Below are 7,206 nucleotides of genomic sequence, written 5' to 3' on the forward strand. Positions count from 1 at the left end.
TATTTTGTTTTTTTTCATGCTGTAAAAATGTCAGTTAAAATTAATGAGAGTATATTTTGAAAAATAATTGATTAAATCAGCTTTACTATTTGTATTACATAATTTCAAGACAAAGCCTAGATGGATCAAAAAGTTATCACTCCAAATTTGTCAAAGCAAGGAGTGAAACAAAGCATTTAAAACAGAAACTACTGGGAAATTGCTATTTTTTGATCAAAAGAGAAGAATCAAAATTTGCTCAATTTACAAGTGAAGAGCTGGTCGAAAATTGTAAAAATTTTGAAGAGTAAAATAACAATCAATAATTCTTAATGTCTAATTGCCGATCGCTATAATGAAATCTCACATTCTGAAGAACAGCGAAAAGGCAATATTTCTTCTCTAACTACGAGGAAAGGATGTAGTCCTAGGAACTACAAAAAATTGTTATATAGCATGGTTTGAAAAAAAATCGGGAAATACATCTTTTTCGCTCTTGCTACGTTGATTGTGGTACCACGAAAAATTCAAAATTGAAGTTCCTGTTAAAGTTAATATAAGCAATTTTAGGACTTGTCAATTTTACAACTCAGAGGGAATTGTACATATCAAAATCCGAATCGAAAGCCCTAAGAGCAGCCTTACAAAGTTATCATTATTACAAAGCCGAACAAATTAATCGAAGAAAGTTGCCAACTTTCACTACACGCTGTTGCCCAAATAGCTTATGAAGTTTTTAAAAAATCTTATCTCAAGACACTATGAATTGACATCAATTCTTTTAATCTCTTTTGTACAATTGGTAGAATACCTCACTTAAAGGACGACAGAGTCAGAAGTGTCAAAAGAGCTTTCTACTTTTTGAATATACTTTGTTTTATATTGAGTTTTCCAAATCTTAATGAAAAAATTTAGCTTCAATTTTATTACTATTAACTACGTTGAGAACAATTTAAGATTTAATTTAGTCCAAGTAAACTGCTGTAAAGGCGCTCATCAGAAAAATTCAAGCAGTATTCTGTCGGATTCGGATTTGCAAATTTCAGCCTTCGTTTGTAATATTTATTTTATAACGACTTTAGGCAATATCTGCAAAACAAGAAGCTAGGAACTAACTAGGATGAGAAACTACTTAAACAACAGCGGTTTTGACAACCGCTAAAATAATTGTGTTGAATGGGATAAAATTTTTTGAATCTGAGCAAGAAGAATTCTTGCGTGAAAGAAAAAATCAGACGTTCGTAAATTGAGCAGTGTTTGTTTTTTTTTTCATGATCAATGCATTATATGGAAACTAAAAAATTTGATTTTTATATTCAAATCATTACGTTTGAGCACCTGAACGATTATCTAGACATTGGTTGGCTAAACTTTATTGATAACAGTGTAGCGAGATATATCTGGCTCACCAATATTTGGCTCGCGAAGTTTAAATATTTTATTTTTCGTTGAAAAAACTATCATCTCAAGAAAATTTTAATTCAGTTACAGCCAAAAAAGGCAAAACGTTTGAAATCTGTTGTAGAGAGTTTTCATCAACTTTCATTGATGCGGGTCGTACTCTAATGCTTAAGTGTAATGAATTCGCACATCAAGTGTGCTTTACTTTTGTGGGTAGCGTAATTCGCTTTTTAATTGTGGCAACTTTGATATATAGGAGTCGGGATCTTTTCAACAATTGCCCCCCTTTTGCAAAAGGGGGCTATTCTTGAATAGAATTTAAGCGAGCCATTTATTAACCAATCAGAGACGACTAATAACTTTCCACGCATGCACATACTATGTTAAATTGAATGGAACAAAATACGCCATGGTATGGCAATTAGCCGAATCAGAATACAAAGCGAAAAGAATTTCCGACTGGCGGGTCGGTGGGCGCGCTTCGCGCGCGTCGCGGCTTCGCCGCGATTTCCGGATTACATCCCACAGCGCATGAGAGGCATGGCCATGAACAGCGGTCCCCAACTGCGCTTAAACTAATATTCGGCTATCTAAAGTGTAGGCCAAGTAATATCGTGGTAAAGTATAGCACAGAAGGGGTGGCGATTCTCTACTAGGTACCAAAGGGGGGGGGGGCAATTGTTGAAAAGATCCAGGAGTCGCAAGGCGATTGCACTGACAATTTTTAAAATCATTTCTGAAAACGAGAGTCAAGTAAAGATCGAGCTGTTCAACTGATCAGAAATTGCAAAAGATAAGAGAACGATTTAGCCACATTTAATATCTGTGAAGAGGCATTACTTTAAGACGCGGGGGTAAGCACTTTCTAGACATGAAAGTGAGCACGCTAGTCGAAACAGACGAAAAATGTTGAATACTAAATCCAAATTAATAAGCACGTTTTCTTTAATTTCACTGCAGTAGAAATGGATGACTAATAATAAGGCTAGAAATAGCTATCAGAACTCTTATTGAAATGTTAGAATGAGTTTCATAATTTAAAAGTAACAATAATGATAAAATATTATTAACTATTCACCGGATAAACGAACAATAAAATATATGTTGTGGTTATGTAAGTAGTATATCGTGAGCAGATCAGGGGGGGGGGGGTAAAAGGATGTACCTATGTATTAACATTAGGTATAGCCTATTTTCGTCCAATTTCCAAAGATGTACCTAAAAAGAGAGTGGGAACAATAGACCTGTCATCTTATCGTAATTACTCAGGGATAATTATCTTAATTGCCCCAGGGAAATGCATCCGCTCTAATGCACTTCAGCTAATCTTATCTACTTAATAAAATTCATCTGCAGAACTTTTACTTTCAAACTTTTCATTTACGCATAACTTTTTCGATTATCAATTTTTTTTGATTTTCGATTATTAATGAACTTTTGTTTTCAATAATTTCAAATTATTGGAAGTTTTTCGCAAAAGCTTCATTTTTTTTCGAAAATTTAATTTTTTTTCTCAATTTTTTTTACTCATGATGTGAAAGCATGCAAGAAACCGATTTTTTGGCATTTTCTTTTGGTAGTTTCTGGCTTTTTCTCGGTAGTTTCAGTTTCAAAAACCCAAAACCGTTAAAAAAAATTGTATATAAAGTTGTTCTAATAATCGGTTGAAATTTTTTCACACAGATTTCAATGAAAAATACTAAAACACAGAAAACCATCACTGAAATTTTTTTTTCGTAGTTTCAGATTCTGAAGCCTCAAACTAAAAAATTTTTTTGGTCGAAAATGTATACTACAGTACAACTTTATAGGGTATTTTTCGAAGTGAAGTTCAATGGTGGTAATTTCACGGTCAATTATAGATTATGGGTTTGGGTTTTTTTGTAGTTTTAGTTTCTCAAACCTCAAACTACAAAATAGTTTTATCAAGATTGGTATGCTATATCAACTCTCTATATGTTGTTTTTAAACAAAGCATTTGATAGTGACTTCTTTAACTCCTAGAAGTTACACTTTTTGGTTTTTTCTGAAGTTTCAGCTTCTGAAACCTGAAACCTAAAATTATTTTTTTTGGAATTGTTTGTTACAGTACATCTTTATAGCGTGATTTTTAACGCAGAATCCAATGGGCACAATTTAAAAGTCGTGAAAAGAGGACAAATTTGTATTTTTTGAAGTTTTAGATTCTGAAACTTGAAACCAAAAAAAGTTTTTGGTAAAAAATATTTAGTTCTTTTTAATAAATACCCTATTCTTAAAAAAATGAAAAAAATACCCATTTCATACCAAAAAATACAAAAAATACCCAATTCTTGCCGAAAACACCCAATTCTTGTCCAAAAATAGCCAATCGTTGTCAAAAAATTCCCAATTTTTCCAAAAAAATACCCAACTCTTGGCAAAAATACCCAATTTATAGCAAAGAATACCCAATTTTTCCCAAAAAATACCCAATTCTGGCCAAAAAATACCCAATTCTGGCCAAAATATACCCAAATTTTCCCAAAAAATACCCAATTTTTCCCAAAAAATACCCAATTCTTGGCAAAAATACCCAATTCTTCCCAAAAAATACCCAATTCTTGGCAAAAAATACCCAATTCTGGCCAAAAAATACCCAATTCTTGGCAAAAATACCCAATTTTTTCCAAAAAATACCCAATTCTTCCCAAAAAATACCCAATTCTGACCAAAAAATACGCAATTCTAGCCAAAAAATACCCAATTCTGACCAAAAAAAACCCAATTCTGGCCAAAAAAAACCCGATTCTTGGCAAAATTACCCAATTCATCCCGAAAAATACCCAATTCTGGCCAAAAAATACCCAATTCTGTCCAAAAAATACCCAATTCTGGCCGAAAAATACCCAATTCTTGGCAAAATTACCCAATTCATCCCAAGAAATACCCAATTCTGGCCAAAAAAACCCAATTCTGACCAAAAAATACCCAATTCTGACCAAAAAATACCCAATTCTTGGCTCAAAATATCCAATTATTGTCGAAAACACCCAAATGTTTACAAAAAACATCAAACTGTTGCCAAAAAAATCAATTCTAGCCCAAAAATATTCTAGCCCAAAAATACACAATTCATAGCAAAAATACCCAGTTATTACCAAAATCTACTAAATTTTTACCAAGAATACCTAATTCCTGCGAAAAAGAACCCGGTTCTAGCAAAAAATATCCCAATACTGGCCACACAGAGACACAAGTCTTGCCAAAAATACCCATTTTTACCACGAAATAGCAAAATCTTGTCAAAAAGTACCCAAATTGTAACCAAAATAACAAAATTTTATCAAAAATTTATCTAAAATATATCAAAAACTAGACAATCTTGCAATCATCCGTTTTTCTCTAATTTCTTATCAATAATCCAATTATTTAGTGACCTTAAAACATCAACTTTTGAGATCATCTTTTGTAATGGCGAATCTTCTCAGGTGATCGATATAGGTTTAATGAGTACAAATTTGTCACGAATTTTTTGCTATTGTACAGAATTAATCGTTAAAAGTTCTACGTCCTGCTGAGTTTTACGTCCTACTATCTTCTCAATTGAGAACAATTACGTGATCATTTTTTGTAAGAGGGCCACTGACCTCTTTGGAACAAAATTAACTCCAGCTACGTCATATGATTGCTGCAATTAGGGATACCTATGTATTGTATGGGGTCACTGAATTCATGTGAACAAAAAATAATCCTTACTAATTACGATATTATTCCTATTTTATGAAAGCATGCACAGCTCACTTGCTTGAGGTCTTACTCATAGTATTGTGATGATTACGTCACTATTTGGTCATAATGATGTCATTTTTTATTGTAGTGCACAAGCCAAAATTCAACTCATTGCGCTTATTTTTGTTCTCTTCAACAACTTAGCTATAGTTAGACTTTTTCATTTTTTTTCGGAGACAATTTTAATCTCCTTTTCCTACAAACCTGAGTTTTTATAAACCTTTCAGTGGAGATTCTCCATCTCTAGGACATCTTCCTATTTCCCATTCCAGGTAAGTCACCTCTGTTATAGAATATGAAAACAGACCAAAAAAAGAATAATGGGCTATTATAATAATCGTACTCATTCGCAAATAGCATATTATTTCTTCAGAGAGAAAGTTTTTTTCAATATCTGTATTTTCAATTTATTTAGGAGTTCAACCGTCGTCAGATAAAAATGGCTGGAATAATGAATATTCTTAAGGCCCACTTCTTCTTCCCCGATTTCAATGATGATGTAGCAATTATAAAGGAGAGGAAGGCGTGCTTCGGCTGGGTAGCCGAACATCCATTCTCCATTCCGAGGCAGCTTCTAGTCTTCATTATTGCAATCGAGAATTTGCCAGAAGTCTCTGTTTCATACAAACAGACAACTGTAGACTTCTACGAGAACCACATCGAAAACAAAACTTTACAAGTCATAGACAACATGGAACTGAGCAGATCAGTCCGTGCACAATTTTGTGATTGTGAGTTGTCCAATAGACCAATGTATGAAAATCAATTAGGATTTTTTGAGGAGGAGAGAGAACTTAAATTTCTCTGGTGTGTGTCTGACGAGTATGACAATTTGCGGGAGCAAAAACCTGATCGGGATTGTGACGAGTGAGAAAATGGGTCATTGAAAGGGAGTATTATCGCAATAATAGAAGAAAAGAACGCACTTGATCCCAAGTTAGACAACAAAAAATCTAATCAGGCAGTCCCTTTTGCGTGTTTTTCTACAGACACTGGACAAGATGCATTGAAAGAAGTACAGGGAGCATCGAGTGTTGAAAATATTTCAATCAAGTCTGCCAGAACCATCCGTAGTACTCTACTCAATGATTATACAGATTACCAAAATCATATTTTATCTAATGAAGCAAGTGAAAAATTTTTTGAAAAAACTTCCCTCAAATCTGAGCAACCAGCGTCTTGTACACAAAAGACTCTCAAGAGAAGGGCTCCTGCTGTCAATAACCCTGAAAGAGTGGGAAGTAAAAATTCAGATGGTGATGAAAACGAAGACAACATGTGTCCTCCATCGTGCAAATTGAGACGAGCTGCTGAGTTGTATAGTAACTAAAATAACAGGCTGAGAAGTTATTTCTTTGACTGATTATCTGTTTGTATATCCGGTATAATTTCGTATCCAAAATATATTATTTCCTGAGGTGACTAATTGACTGTTTAATTTGTAATATTCTCTTTTTACACTGAGAAAAAGCTGAATTTCATGTATGCTTTTGAATTGATACTTTGATAATATAATTTATTTGAGTTTTACAAATGCATTTTCGAAATTAACTTTTATTTAAAGTTCAATTTTGAATTAAAATTTATGTCAAAAAATGCCTGTTTTTGTAATATCTGTTTTTTTCTCAAAAATGGCGGTTAACGACGAAAAAGGCGTGTTTTCATAAAATGTTTTTTTAAAAACTCGGGGTTTTTTTGGCTTCTGCAATGAACTCCCGGCAGCTGATACTGGATGATGCAAAGCGATTACAGTGATAATTTCGAAGCAAACTCTAGCAGCAATTCTTCCCATCAGAATATTGCAATAAGCGTGCTGCCTTTGATAATAGATTACCTGGTCATTTAAAAGAAGAATTTTTGGCAGGAATTTTTAGAAATAGATACCCATACAAATCTTCAAGTATAGAATTTACAGTTTTCTAAAAAAAAAGTTGAAAACCTTTTGCATAATTTTTCACGGTTTTGAAAAAAATATTCTTTTACTATGCCACTTTTTTCAAAAAAGTCGTTTTTTTTTTTAAAAAGGTTTCTTTTTTCATTTTTCCATTTGTAAGTTTTTGAAGTTTTTTAATGTGA

This window comes from Convolutriloba macropyga, chromosome 14 (genome assembly GCF_964194025.1).
Source record: "Convolutriloba macropyga chromosome 14, txConMacr16.3, whole genome shotgun sequence".
Lineage (NCBI taxonomy): Eukaryota > Metazoa > Xenacoelomorpha > Acoela > Convolutidae > Convolutriloba > Convolutriloba macropyga.